The 16637-nt window shown below is 35.8% G+C and overlaps 1 long non-coding RNA gene across 1 annotated transcript in view; it reads right to left on the bottom strand.

Annotated features, from left to right (window-relative positions):
- LOC145686145 (uncharacterized) overlaps positions 1-13186 on the bottom strand; it is a 113079-nt gene extending 99893 nt beyond the window's left edge. The window contains exon 1 of the long non-coding RNA XR_014131532.1: positions 13084-13186. This is a non-coding gene — a long non-coding RNA (uncharacterized LOC145686145). The remainder of the gene's footprint in view (positions 1-13083) is intronic.
- Positions 13187-16637: the final 3451 nt, after the last annotated feature.

A 16637-nucleotide genomic window follows, 5' to 3' on the forward strand; every position in this document is an offset into this window, starting at 1 on the left:
ATATGAAGTGTGGCTTCAACTGGCAATACTTCACTAGACTTGTCTATATTCATATTCAATTTGTTTAAAATTGTTGAATTTTACATTAATTTAAAATATATTTAAAATACTGTTCAAAACTCTTGATTATTGAAAGTTGCAAAAAGAAATTACCAATCATAACGTTCCGTTAATCCAAGGTAGTTTATGGGAGTTTATTTCACTAATACTCAACGGATTTGGAAACCGATTTCACAACTTTCTCTTCTTAAAACTCATTATGACAGTCATTAAAATATTTGTACACTATTTCAAGTTGATCTATTACTTTTTGATTGCAAACTCAAAGTCAATCTTACCATAAACTGAATACCGTAACAATACCGCATATACGTATATATAGATCAATGATAACGCATAAAAGTTATATTGTTTTGATACATGTTATGTCATTTTTAAAGTTTGTTCATAATACCAGTACTTACAGCTTGTGTTCATATCTTTTGTGTGAATTAATTAACCAGCTGCTTTCCGATTTTGTTAAAAATACATGTTCCATGATTTTAGTTTTAAGAAGCTTTTTTTAAAGATTAGGAATTACTTGTAACAGTTCACATAAAAAGTTATAGGTAAGTTGATAAAAAAAATTATTTGAAAATAAAGACTTTCATTAGATTCTACAATGTACATCATCACTAGCTATTTGCATCTGAGTAGTGTATACAGATAGCTGTACACTATAGGTACATGGTGTTTCATTTGTAAAATTATACTGTTTCGTATTTGTATTTAAGTACTTTTACAAAGTACTTTACAACAAGTTTTGACTTACGTAAAACGAAAATTATGCAAAGATTTGAGAAACGTATCATTTATCTAAGCTAAAGGGTTACTGTATTCAGTTGAGTGGTGTTACTAATTGTAACGTCTTGTCATTTAAACTAATACTTTTTTAGTTGTTAATCCAGTTATGTAGACTTTTTAATCACTTTAATATCGTGTTGAAATTTTTTTAACAAAGTCTTTCCTTCCCTTCCGGAGATGGCGGGCCTTGGAAGGTTACGCCTTCTCTCTGGCCAGAGGATTGACAAGACTGTGGACACTAGATAAAGTAGCTGGAAAATCAGGATACAATTAAGTCGGAAGAAGCATCGTGATCAGCCTCTGTGGCCAGTTGAGTAGAAAATTTTTGTGAGTTTACTGATGGTTAAGTGTTGGGACTGAGGGGTCATGCAGTTGGTGGATAAATGAAGTTTATGGAGGACATATCGACGGATGGCGTTGATACATACGTCGAGAAGGATTATAGTCGGCGGTATGGGTCTCCCGTTCATAGATTGCCAGAAGATGGTCCAAAGGTGGGTATGCACGGCGAGGAATGACTGGAGTCTGTTCCAGAATTTCGGCAATGATTGGATGATTCTCTGTTATGTGGTGCATGATGTAGCGGGTTCAGAGGCGATAGATGTACGCTTAAAGTAGTGTCATTGAGGTTTGCTGATAGACGAGTGCAGTTGGAGTTCGTGCTGGAAGTGAATAAGCGATGCGTATGGCTTGGCGATCGGGGATTTTGAGTCGGTCATAGTACCGTTGATTTGCTGAGAACCAGGTGAGATGTCCATAGATTATTGCGGGACGGACGAATAGCTTATAGGTGTAGAGCAAGAGGTCAGAATTTAGGCCCTATGTAGTTCCCTTTAAGCGACTCAGCAAATATAGGCGCCCACGTATGTTTTTCTCAAGAGTCTTTAAATGAGTTTTCCAAGTAAGATGGCTGTCGAAATGAACTCCGAGGTATTTAATACCATTTCGGAGAGAAATGAATGAGCCCAGGACAGTGATACGGAGACGGTCAGGAGTTCGTGTAGGACAGTACTTATTTTTATTGGGATCGAAGAGCGTCATTTGTGTTTTAAGTGGGTTTATCTTCAGTATCCATCGGAGGCACAAAGTAAGCACAGTATCTATGACGGATTGTAGGTGTATGGAGATGCGGATCCCAAAACAAGATATGCTGTATCGTCGGCAAATTGCAAGGTGTGAACCGGTTTCTTTGGAATGGGCATGTCAGCGACGTACAGTATATACAAGAAGAGGGATAGGACGGTCCCCTGGGGTACCCCAGCCCTTAAGGTGGATTCTGTAGGCCGTGTTGCATTGATTTGAATGAAAGCACGTCGAAGGAATAGAAAATTTGCAACAAGAGGATGTATAGTAAGAGTACTAGGCGCTTCAGTTTGTAGAGCAATCCTTCATGCCAGACAGAGTCAAAAAGTACGTTCGAAATCAAAGGAAATTGGGAAGAAGGGAAGATTCTTGTTATGGTGATTTACAATCAGTGACGAGAGTTTTAGTAACTAGTCAGTCGTGAGCAGAAGAATGTTCTGTTGTTGAAGATAAACATGTAGCCGTTTGACTAGTATTCTTTCAAAGGTTTTGCTAAAAACAGTGATGAGATTGATAGGTCTGTAAGAAGTGACTTAAGTAGGATCTTTCTGTGGTTTTAAGAAGACTATGATCTTGGCTAGTTTCCAGGCAGGAGGAAAACAGCCCCTGGTAAGGATGGTGCTGTAGAAAGGAGCTAACAATATATGGAAGAGTGGCGGTGATTGTTCTAGCTGTCGATAACTAATTTAGTCCATGCCAGCCAGGTGATGTGTTGTGTCTATTGTGAAGAGCGGAATGGATATCCTCAGCGGTAATTGGCACAAGGAGGTCAGTATGGACAGTAGGCTGACGAGCGAAATGTGGTTGAAAGAGCTGCTGTTGCGTATTTCCGGCTTCAGAAATATGTTGATGGGTAGGATCAAGGGCGCCCATGTTCTGGTTTCCAAGAGGGCAAGTATAAGCGACATTTCAAATATAATTTCAAATTTTGCTGTAACTATTCTAAAAACTCTATTGGTATGAGTAAAGATTGGATCCGTGTGAGGAGTGAACACGGTTTCAATGTGGGTAGCAAAGGCTTGAACTTCTGTTGTGTTGGTCAGTGGAGCCGTATCGTTGATAAGAAGAGGATATTGCAAGCTATGGTTTTAAAACTTGAGTCTTTTAAAGAGGTTAAAAAATTTTGTGAGGTTTCGTTCATTTCCTAGTTGAGTGCAAGAGCTGTGCCATGTGAGTCGTTTTTTGGCTATGATGTATGATTTGACCATTCGTTGGAATTGTTGGTTTGAAGAATTATCCAGATACGAACATATAAGATCTATAAAACATAATTGAAACCGAGCTTTTTGTATTCAATTTATATGTCCTCTTAGACTTACGAATAACATTTTCTATTATCACTTTCCTAACTCCAGAAATAATGAGCAATAAAGGAAGATAAAATTATTTGATTGAAGTAACAAATCAACGTCTACGAGCAACAAAACCAACAAAGCGATTGATAGAGACATTAACTGTAATTATATGAGCTAGATAAATATATGAGACAACAATATACAGTGTAAATTAATAGTATACGACGTTGTCAAATTGCAACTGTGTCAAATAAGAATTTTTTTCACAATAATATTTTTCCTCACCACTTTCTTGTATAAAATAAGGAGCAAAAAAAAAAAAAAAAAAAAAAATCAAGGCAAGAGGATGGAAGATATGCCTGCCATGACTCGCTCATCTTGTCTTTTCATTTTAAACTTTGTCGCGGAGTTAAAAGAGGGTGAAAAGTCATATTACCATGAAAATATTTCCCTTCTGAAGGTGAGAAAATGAAGGAAAGACGACGCAATTTCTTCCTTGCTCAACCTGGCGTTTCTGTCACTTTCAACAACTTTTCATGCCTGCCTCATTCTTTTCCCCTCTTTTCTTCATTTTGAACGTTTTTTCTTCTATCTCAAAGGAATATTATATTAAAGTACAGATGGCTCGTTCTTTTTTTTTTTTTGTCTCCACTTATACTGTTCGTATGAAAAGAGAATACACAAGATATAGAATATATTTTATTTTTTAAAAAATCTACGATGTCAGTAGTTTAAATTAAGTAACCTTTTAGCCAATATTATGGTCGGAGCAAGTATTTTCTTTCAAGAAACATAATAATAATAATAATAATAATAATAATAATAATAATAATAATAATAATAATAATAATAATAATAATAATAATAATAATAATAATTATTATTATTATTATTATTATTATTATTATTATTATTATTATTATAATGTTTTGAGGACTACTGTGGCCAAGTGTATATCATATTTAGAACCAGAAACGTATTTTCGGTTTTATTTCGAAGGGGGGAGGCTTTTCCAACTTTAGTTCTCGAAATGTGAACATTCTGCAAAGATATTACTTTTACTTTAACATAGTAAATAACATTTTAGGGGGAATTAAGCCCGGAAGCCTTCCCCTAAATACGCCACTGCTAATCACCCTGGGTTGAGATTGTGCCACGAGTGGAAGTGTTCTATTTTAATTCTTGCATTCAACAAATTGTCGTTAATGTTCATGATCTTACGGTAATGAGGGGGCAGCACTTGTGTTTATGAAGAAGGGGATAATTTTATATTTTGCCATGCTCATGTATTTTTCGGTAATCTTATATATAAAACTGAATGTTCGCTTGTTTGTATGTTTGTCAAAGCACTAATCTATAAATTGAATCGTTAGAAATTATATTTTGTTTTTATATAATATTCCATGTTTTTGCTCTTTTTCAAAGAAGACTTGCTATTTCAAGTGTATACGTGAAACACATTTCGACTTTAAACCCGCCGCCGTTTTCTGGAGGAAAACTCTCCATTCCTTTGGGGAAAGAACTGTGTTTGCATCCAACTAATAGTCCAGGCAAGTTAATGAAAAAAAAAGTAGCTAATGGGGGGAAAATTTATAAAGTTTTGAAACTTTAGGAAAACACTCCTAAGGGGTGTAGCTGTAAGAAATAGAAAAGTTCCCACCCGTAGTGGAGGTCGCGACACCCCTTCCCCTTTTCTTTCAGTTTTACGCAAAATGGCTTATTTTCCTAGGAAAACTGTTATATCAATGAAATATTCATCGTAAAATTCTGCATAAAAGAGGTCCTATGCATGTTTTTCATGAAAGCCAAAATGTGAAACTCCTTTGGAAGTGGCATTTATTGCTTCAATAGAATTTACAATACAATTTGTGTGTTCAATGGTATATACCTTAACTAATTTGCAATCATAACTATTTATGGAAAGTCTTCCTCGAAATCTTCGGTGAAGTCAACGGAAGTCGTACTAGCGCAGCTTTGACCTCGACAGCTTTTACACATTGCTGTGCATTGTAAGGTAGCCTTCACACACTTGCATTTTCTTCCGCAACCTTGAGTGCAGCCGCATAAGATTAGAAGTAATATCTTTCCAGGAGCTGGTGCTCGTTTCATGGGAATTGGAGAGAGGGATTAGTTTGATTCCCTCCATCCCCATATTCTTGGGTCCAATCTGTTCCCCAACCACATCTGGATATGCAAATATACGCGATAAGAATGGAGATAGCCTGCATCAATAGTGGGTCGCAAGCGTGAGAGTATGATAGTATTGTTTGCCTGACTCACAAGTACGTTAAAACATTGAAATTTGTGATCATTCAATGTTTTATTAATAGTGGTTTCTCCTTTTTTGGTGTACAGAAAGAGGATAATTTTTTTTCTCCTGCTTTCTCAATGTCCTCAGGAGTCGAGCTTGGGATCATTGAATACTCAAGGAATGTCATGAAGATGCTGGGATCGGTTAAATAATTGGACAGTCTGCAACTTCCCTTTCGAAAACATAGCCGAGGTGGTGTCACAACCCCTTACTGCATGGAGGAACAGGATGGATGTCTTGCAGCCATGGATGAGTGATCAATTACGTATAGCTATGGAACTGTAACACCTGGTTTTGATGTTTCCTTTACATTCCTTCATCATGATAATGTCTTTATCTTCTGGAGCAAGAGCTATGAGAAACGTGAGAAGATCAACATCTTCGCCGACAATAACAACTTGCCGGAATAATTGTGATGCATTTATTGCTTTTCCAGCAATTTCAACATCTGCATCATCTTTCTCAATACTGGTTTCAATGCCAACACTCTCCAGTTTTTGTGCAAGCTGTGCAACAAACTTTTCTTTATTATTGAGGTTACCCAGAAAGCAGGACTGAGATTCAACACACTTTATATCTTCATTAAAGAACATGTCTCGTTATATTCGCTTCATCAATTGCCTTTGACGTTCAACAGTTATTATGTTCAGTGAACTTTTAGAATATCCGTCAAACACAATCGCAACATTATCTTTATAATATCTCTGAATATAAGAAACGAGGGTTTTATAAATGTCACCAAATGCTCCATGTGTGGGCTACAAGACATGGTGGATGAGGAACCTTCCGTCTGTAACAAAATATATTTCTTTATTATTGTCAACATTTTGTTCAGGTACTTGATTGAAAAAATTGTACAGTGAAGATTTTTTCCTCATGAACCCACTGCTATCAAGTACTCACATAGGTACACAAGAAAGTTCATATGAAAAACAATCTTTCAAATCATCTGGTGAATGAATCGTGCATAATATTCTCTGAAATAAATTGAGGTGTATCAACTTCAATGACATCTTGATCAACTCTGACAGAACTGGTTGACGTTGACATTGTCTTAGCCATGCTGGAACGCTTAAGTTTCAGAGAACCAAACTTCTTCAAGGCAGTTCCTATTCTTTGAAGTGCTTGTTCATCAGCGGACACAGCTCTGTAGTAGTTTACGTCCTCAGAAGCAATTAATCCAGATGCTACTGAATTTAATTGTTAATTGTACACAAATGGAGAGTGCTGTTGCAACCAGAGACAAAATGTTTTGCGAATTTTCTCATCAATTACTATCCTTCCACTTCTCAATTCAATATGTTGATTACGGGATACAGAATGTACATTGCAGAACTGTTCCATTGCTTCACATATGCGATGGGGTATTGGCAAAACACAAATCCATCTTTTCAACACACTGTCAGTGAAACCTGTTTCGTGTGAAACATCTCCAATATTCTTCAAGTTCTTAATAAGGGTTTGTTCGATTACCATATCTGTCCATACTCCGCACCAATTTTTATCGGAGCGTCGAACAGTGAAAAAACCTTCTTTGGTAAATTTATCAAACTCCTCAAGTTTCATGGCTTCATTTAACTTATCTATGTCCTGGAGGTACAACTGGCAGGCCTTGGCATAGGGAAAATGTCCAGTTGTATGGAAGATTGAGAGCATAGCTCTAACACACTGTATATGGAGTTCCCAATTACCAATCCGTTCTGCCTGGATGAAGTGCAATGCCAGGATGACAAGCTCGCAGTACTGCATCCACAATTGTGACGTTTTACCTCTTTGTCTTATACCATCCATAGTATCAATGAGTTGTTTTCTCAGCTTTTCTATAACTTGGTCTTTTTCCAAATCGCAGAAGGATGGACCGTTTCCACTGAAGTTAGAAAGACAGTCTTGAATATGGTTCTTCTCCTCCTCCATGATTGACATTTCTTCCATTATTATGATGGAAAGGGTGCTTAATGGTGGGCAGTGAGCCTGAATTGCTCTTGCGTATGCATAATCAGAAAGCATATGAGGAACAGAAGCTGGGGCATACACAGTCTTCAACAACTCAGAAAGCCCACTGTCTTTCATTAGGTTGCCTATTGCTTTCAGAAAAGATATTATCAAGTGAAATCCTCCTAATCGAATGACTACATTAGAGAACAGTTCATTCTCACTATTAGTTTCCACTGCAACGACATCTTTAGCTTTCATATACAGCGATTATCAAACATCACGAAAATGGTTTGTTACATGGTTGTTTTGTTCTATGTGGCAGTTAGTACAGTGTTATAATCTGTTGGTGGGTTGTTGTTGAATGGAAGTCCTAACACCTGTGATTGAGTGTAAGGTTCACTGACTGTGATTTTCTTCATGAAACCCTGTCATGCAGGAATGGAAGGTTGTTTGCAAAAACTTCCCCAAAAGCCAAACAATATCATGATTGGAGGGTACTGAAGCTTTAGTGAATGTTCCTTCTGTGTAGACATTTCGCAAAGCAACCTCTTCGATTCCAAACCTATCCTGCTTTCGGAATGTTAGTATACCGATTTTCTGGGCGCTTGCTGTTTCGATAGAGCTGGGCATGAGAGACACTTTTGTTATTTTCTGATTTTCTACACCTATACCAGGAGTAATACACCTGATTCCATCCATAGCATGAAATGTATATTTACGCGTCATTGTTGCAATGTTGAAGTCCACATTATCGAAGGAGAATTGTGAAAACGAATGCTCTGAAATGCGTGGTTTCCAAGACTGAACAGCAGAAGCCTCAAATAAAGCCACATTACTGTAGGTAGAGCAGAAACCCATACTAGAGTCAGTTTTAACAATGTTTCTTGATCCTACTTTGCGATACAAATACACTCCAAGACCAAGTTGCAGCGGGAAGATGAACGAGCGAGGTCTTGTGGCTGACACAATTGCATGGGATATTGCTGTACACTTTCTAGTAGAGGATTGTTCACTGCTTTTCTTTTTGTCCGCAACCATACATTTCAAAAATTCTTGTAAATTTTCAGGAACCATAGTTTCAACATTGTTCATGAAGGCAGTGATGTCTGAGTAATCGGTAGTACTGTAAGGAGTCATTCATATCTTCACGAATGATAGTTGCAGCTGCATTCACTATTCTCATTCGCTCATCTTTTTCACTGGCGGCTCGTTCATGGTACCATTGGTTCAACAGTTTGTGACCACTGCCACGAAAGCAAAGAACAGGGGGATTTTTTGGCATTGTGGCAAAGAGGACTCCATCACCGTAATGTTCAGTCAATCTGTTTTTTAGCGTTTTCATTGTCATTGTATCCACTTCTGAAGGACCTTCATTAATTTTCTGCAGCAAATCGAGTAGTGAAAATTGACATTCCTCTTTCGTATCTATATAATGGCACAGTTCTTGGAAAGCAACATCAAAGTTAGTGTCATGAGTACGGCCTCTTTTTCGAACAGATGAGGGGTTGGACACAAATTTGGCATAGCAGTCTTGATGGTACCGAGCTTCTGCAGCTATCAAACACAAAACACTTTTGATACGTTCAGTAATCTTTCTACCCAAATCATTATTGCGTTGCTCTGCTTTCTCAAGCAGTGTGTCCTTGAGGGTTAAAGAGCAAACCTCGTACATTCCTCGACGTTTCTGGAATTGTTTTTTCCTTTCTGTCTCTAAGTGACATTTTTCAGCACATATGAAACATTCTTAGAAATTGAATGCAGAAGATGAATACGATCTTAAACTTTTATCACATACCTGTTCATATTTCTGTTTGATGTGTTTTTTTTTTCAATATTACGCTGTTTAATATATTCTCGTCGACTTAGCTTATGCACTTCAGTCATTTGCACATTTTGTAACGTAGTATGAGCCTCATCCTTCCTTTCCTTGCTGACACGTATTAAATTTTATTAAATTTTCGGGTTAAATGCCGTATGCTACATAGGCACTGCCTTTAGCTATTACATCATGCCGTTGCGGGACGTCTTATATCTAACAGTCTTCCTTATATTACAGACACATACGTATGTTACCTTCGTCAGCTACATGTAACATACATCCATTTGTATGTGAGATCCTGACAGCCTATATTGTTTCATACGGAAAGTACGTACAGGTGGAACACTTATACAGAAAGTATTATAAAACATCTCAGTTATACGTTTACTGTACATTAAGTCGAAAAGCTACAGGATTTACAAATGTAACATACGATTTTACATACGCCACATACAATTTTTTTCTCAGTGTAGTTATAATGTATTTCTTAAAATTGTAATCAAAATAACTTGTCCGAACATTTTAGTCTTCATGTCAATAACTGTATAATTTATTTACTTTTTATGTTGTGCCAATAATTAGGACGATGAAAACAGGAATATTTTGCAGAAAGATAAGCTTATTTATTTATTTTTTAAATAAAAAGAATAAAACTTAGATGGAACACAAAGTCTACCAAATGATACATTTTCTTACTGTGAAATGTTCACAAAGTATCATAATGCACAGCGAAAACTTTAAATTAAAATAATAAATGATTTTATATTACATTAGCGATAAATATTTACCTTTTCAATGTTTATAACTCGTTTCAACCTTGCCGTCGTTATTTTTCCCTTTGTCTTTCATTCCCATCTTTCATTCCCGTAGAAGGTGACGCCTTCTCTTTGGCCAGATCCGTCGGTAGAATACTACAGTCATTTATTGAAAATTGGTGACAGTCTTACTTTGAAAAAGTATACGATGTGCAGAACTATCTTTGAGAAATATTAGAATAAAACTAATAACTCAAAACTTGGAACTAATCAAAATATTTCTTTACAAATTGTGAACAATTAACTTTCTTCTTCAGCAGTTATCTCTCCGTTTCTAGAACTATCTCGCGACAAAATTCTTATCTTGTGAGTAAACCTGGGTTTAAGAAAATTTACTTCTCCATATTCTTTGTATTCAACATAAATTTAAATGTAATCTGATCGGTATATGACAGGCTTTAATGTTACGGTATCAGAAATTTAACTGTTCCTCTCCCTCTTATGATATGGACGATTGTCTTGTTATGACTGCATAGTAATAAGTAGAAAGACACAATTGTCGATTTCCTGTAGAATATGTTGTAAAAAGTTTGAAGATGTCTTCTGCATGGGTATGTCACTGTTGAAAAGAAGGATGGTAATGGAATATTGGTGCCGTATAGCTAATTCTGATTGGAGGACAACTGACTATCTAGGACAACTAAGAATTTGATTGGCTGATTTAAAGGTGGCTGTTGATGATGTATTTCACCAATCCGGAAAGTGATAGAAAGGGATACTGCTTTGCTTTGGTAAACTTGTTTAGTACAAATTATCCAGTATGTCGGCTAGTTCGGTATTTCGAAGAGGTTTGGGATTTTTTCGTATTTCGAGAATAGTATAGCTATCAGAATAACGAAAAAACAATGGTTTGGAAATGGAGCCTTTGAAGAGTAGCAGAAGATTTTTTTAAATAAATTCTCAAAAGGATGATTCCGTGGTTCCATTATCTTGTAGTTGAGTAGTACTAGTTAATTCTGACTTTTCCTTGCATAGGATTTTGTTTTGGCGGTGAGGCATTAGCAACGTGGCAACGAATTTAGAACCAAATGCACCCATTATACCGACATGCAATGAGAAATAGCATGAGCTCCTTTTAGGGACGTAACGAGAAAATTCGGTAATGCTCTGGTACTAGTATTAATTTCAGCATACATAGATCTCCCTTAGATTTCTCTCGCGGGGACATCCTGTTTCTACCGCATACTTTAATCTCGATTTTTTTTAAATAGACTCTCTGGACCCAGATCGTTGTGGCAAGTATGAAGACACTGGCTTGCTTGTAAGACCCCACGGGATTGAATTCTGTACAAAGCTTGTAAAGTTCGGATCACTTGTTCAGATGATTGTCTGTAAGTTAATGTTTTGTATATCGTTCTAATAAAACATGTAAACTTCGCTTCACTCAGTGAAACTACGATAAGCTTCTGAAAAATGGAAAATATACTAAAGTGTAAAATATTATAGCATGTTAAATAAGAAGTGATAGAAGAAAAAATGAAACGATGAAAACTATTTTTGGGAAGCTGATATGAAATAAATCGATTTTATTTTTCATTGTTCTTGATCTTGTACTTGATAACGGATAGACGCCCCGATAGAGGACTATTATAAATCAAACTATCAATAATACAAGATTTAACATACTTTTCCAACGTGTAGGTTATAAATTGAAAAATTACGCTAAATGCAGAAAACAACAAGCCAAATAAAATATTTATTTGGAGAAAGGTTTTCATCAAATTTCAATGATTCATTAACTTAGGTAACGTTACATCATTATTGTTTACTTCAAAACCACTGCAACACAACAAGTGCAATTTATATTAACATAACTTGTCCCGTTTCGATTCTCATCCCGTCAAGGATCCTTTCTTGACTCGTCTCGTTTCGTTTTGTCGTATCGTGTCGTTTTGTAAATTTATTTACTCCAGTTTTGAAAATAGTTTTACAAGTAAAGGGTCCAAATGGATGAATTGAGTTGCGGGATGAGACATAGTGCGCCTGATAGTGGATGTGAAAATATGTAGATGTGCAAAGTTATAGCGGCTGAGCGACATGAGAAATGGAGGGGTTAAAGGTGGTAGGAGAAGGACTATGCTATGTTATTAAAATACATCAAATAAACTGTTGAATCGTGAAAATAGTAAAAGATAGACAATGCAAACGGTGGTAGTTTCACATATTGGAAAATAAGAATGGACAGAGTAGGTCACGAACCTCCTCCGCTATATTGAAATCAACCATTTTGAAATCTGTGATATTTTTGAAATGGAAGATTAGTCGTGTGATATACCAATTAGGGCCAGCATGTCCTCAAAAAGTCAGTTATGAACTTTAGTGGTCGTTATCTGTACTTATTCCGAAGATTTAGGATCATCTTTACGAAGATGTAGAAGACTGATCCCCGTATATTGAAAGTTTGGATTATCACAAAACACATGTAAGTTAAACATATCGGCTTGTGTATAGCCCGCTCCCCCCAGTTCTTTGTCACCGGAACTGGAAGAGTCACTACTACTGCTATTACTACTACAACTGCTGCTGCTGCTACTACTACTACTAATAATAATAATAATAATGAGAACAGAACCCAACCAACCCCTGCGGGGCTTCTAACCCGTTCCTACTACTACTACTAGTATTGCTACTAACTACCACCACTACTACTACTACTCCACTACTACTGCTACTACTACTACTACTACTACTACCGCTACTACTACTTATATTAAAGCCTCCTTACCACAAGATTTACATCTTAAACCTTGATAACATGTGATTCCGATTCATTATGAACTAATATGAATCGTTAGAATCACTATGATTCGTTAAAAATCACTTCAAGATGATCCTAAATCTTCCAAATAAGTACAGATAACGACTGAATAAATTACTTACATCTACACCAGATCTAAAAACCTGAAATATTAGCTAAACCTTTATTCAATATCTGTACCATTAAATACTCTGTTTATCTCAACAGTTGTTTTTCACACTTACATTTCCATTACTTAAATACATCCAACTATATGGTCCGTAATCATCCTTCAAATTCTACAATCAATATCTTCGAAAATGCCAACTAATATAATTTTACTTTTTGTATTTATATTTACACAGGCTCTCTCTCATGACTACCTAGTGGTTTATGACTTACTGTTAAGCACTTAGTGCCCAACAACGACCACTAAGGTTAATAATTGACTTTTTGAGAACATGCTGGCCCTAATTGATATATCACATGACTAATTTTCCATTTTAAAAAAAAATCAGAGATTTCCCATTCTTATTTTGCCAATATGTGAAACTAGCACAGTTTGCATTATCTATCTTCCACTATTTTCACGATTCAACAGTTTATATGATGTATTTGAATAGCATAGCATAGCTTTTCTCCCATCAACTTTGACCCCCTCTCCCTCCGTTTCTTAATGCGCTCAGCCGCTATATCTTTGCACATCCACATATTTTCATATCCTTCATCACGCTCACTATGTCTCATACCGCATCTATTCATTCATTTGGACATTTCACTTGATAATAGAATGTAGCACTTAGTCATAGACTATTTTGAATTAATGATTTCTTAATCAAAGATCATAACCAAACGAACATAAATAATTTTGCACAGCACAAATATTGTCAATAATAATAATAATAATAATAATAATAATAATAATAATAATAATAATAATAATAATAATAATAATAATAATAATAATAATAACGTTTATTCACATTCCTTGTGCCATACTTGCATGCAAATTCAACAGTGTTTTGAAATCAAAATCATACTGAAAATCGTGAAGGGCAAAATAATAATAATAATAATAATAATAATAATAATAATAATAATAATAATAATAATAATAATAATAATAATAATAATAATAAAAGTAGTCTCCAAAGCTCTGGAGACTCAGACAAACTGTTTGTACGGCTGTTTTATCACTCTTGTATTTGCTGTTTCTCCCACTTCCAAACAAGCTTGAGCGCAAATTGTTGCGGACGCTCAATCCTGATTTGATTTGATTTGATTTTGAGTTTAACGTCCCTCAGTGAGGCTATATGAGACGGGACCTACTGATTTAACGTGGAATCTGACTCGCCGGGAATCGAGCTCAGGTCGATCCTCAATCCTGGCTTGGCAGCCGTTTGTAATGGAGTTACGCCTAGCGCTAGCGCTACCGCCAATTGAGAAATTCACTTAGTTATTTACTTTTTCAACAGACTGAAATTCATCGCCAATTAACGGAAGTGTATGGCGAGTCATGCATGGAGGGAAGAAACATCCACAAGTGCTGAAGGGAGTTTGCAGCTGGTCGTACTGAAATTCACGACAAAGGAAGGAGCGTTAATTTTCAAGGAGACAGTCGTGAAGGTTGACTACCACACGTTTCTTAAGTTGAATGTACATTTGGTCGGAATGTGCTTCAGCAACGAGAAGATGAATGATGAGGTTAAACGATTTCTCAAATTTTGACGGCGAGCAACCGAAATGACGAATATGTATTAAAATATATGCTTCAAAATAATGTAAACAGTATTGAAAATAAACATTTTGTGTGTGTGTGTGTGTGTGTGTGTGTGTGTGTGTGTGTGTGTGTGTGTGTGTGTGTGTTTCTAAACAATATCAAACTTTACCCTTGGACAACCCTCATAACTTGGCTGGAATAAATATTGGGAATTATTGAAATGGTGGCTAAAAACCACAAAACTTGAAGTTGATGTAGAACAATGGTGGAATCTTTAGGGACGTCACATTGGTAGCAATTTAAATTGCATTACAACGAACAAAGGAAAGAAAACTTATCTAATACAGTCATTTCTGTATACAGCTTTCTGAAGCAGCAAGATTTCTTCTTACAGTTTGTAGAAATACATTTTAAATTTTTGCCCACGTGGTTTCTCTCAAGAACCGCCACTGATGTGTTCAGAAACTTATTTACAATTCACGTATTTTATGACGAAAAGAACAGGATTGCTTTATCTATTTTAATGGATATTTTTAAAAATATATTTATTTTATGTCCAAACTAACAGGATTGTGTCTTATAAATGTATAAAATAATTTACTTACAATTCATTATAGAATAGGATAGGTTTATTATATCGTACCAATTGTTATGATAAATCCTTCCTATCAATGATAATAGCATGAATTTGTCCAATTTATGAGGGAAAAGAAACAATAATCACGTAAAATTGTTTCTTCACGTGTTTGATCGAACTCTTCACTTCATTTATTTCATCTTCTTTCTCTTTGTCTCTCTCTATTTCCTTATTCTTACTTCTTATGATAAAAAAAGAAATGACAAGAGATGAAAAAAGAAACACATAAGAATGTGAAAATGAAATCCAAAATAGAACGAATATCTTCTGCATCCATTTGAGTTCCAAAAAGGCTCATTTCAACTCTTAACCGTTCCTCAACTTAATATAGACGACTGCAATCTTTTCCATTTTTTCTTTTCTTTTTCCATTTTTCTTCTTCTTCTTTTTGAGTGCAAAATAGAAACTTTTCTTCCTTCTGAAGAGAGGCAAGGAGGAGGATGTTTCTGTGGAAAGCGTAGGAGACCAGGGGAATAGTCTCTGCTTTCCTTAAGCAGTTCAACAGACCATACCGTTACCCCCTTCCTTTCTTCTTCTTCTCGGTCGGTAGTTTCTACTTCAGCTGGTTTCATGCAGTTATATTTTTCTCCACGAACTTCCTCCTTTTTACTTCCTTTGCATCTCTTTTAGTTTCTACTTCTTGTATACTTTGCTGATTGTTCAATCTTCTCCACAACAGTAAACCATAAAGTTATGTATCTATTATTATTTACAGCAACTTTCAACCAGATTTGAACACTGACTAGAAGAAACTTGAAGGTGTTGGTGCTTTTAAATATTTGGAAAATATAATAGAATGGTTTAAATGCTCGTTCTTTGCACGGGAGAATATGTATATGAAAGTATATGAACTCCTTCCCCCTTTAGAATACGCAGGGGTGATACATTTAGACTTAAAGGGCATCGGAACCCTTTGAGTCTATTCACTTAAGTCTATCGGGACCTGACACTATTCATCTCAGCGACACCGAAAACTAAGGATTGGACACTAAGCTCTTAGATGTGTTATTATTTTTTTTACATGTCAACCCTTCCCTTTCCTAACTTCTTACCCCATGTTGATTGGTGATGAATTTGGAATTAAAAGATATCCGAATGTCACTGTTCGTTTCACCGGTTCCGTAAGCTATGGATTGGATTCTAACATCGGACATTTTTTAATTATTTCTACGTGTCATGTTATCACTTCTCCACACTTTCCGGTAATCCGTTATAAAAATCTAAGTTAAGTCATGTACAAAAAAAAAAAAAAAAAAAAAACATCAATCTCGGTGCAGCAGTCTAGGATAAGTTGGCCAGAAAAAAATGTCATCTCGGTGCAGCAGTCTAGGAAAAGTTAGCGAGAAGACATTGTTATCTCTTTGCAGTGGTCTAGGAGAAGATAAAGAGAAAACATTGCTACATTCATAATATTTATATAGATAACAAAAACAATATATATA

Source organism: Thermobia domestica, chromosome 5 (genome assembly GCF_964235325.1).
Source record: "Thermobia domestica chromosome 5, izTheDome1.hap1.1, whole genome shotgun sequence".
In the NCBI taxonomy this organism is placed as follows: Eukaryota; Metazoa; Arthropoda; class Insecta; order Zygentoma; family Lepismatidae; genus Thermobia; species Thermobia domestica.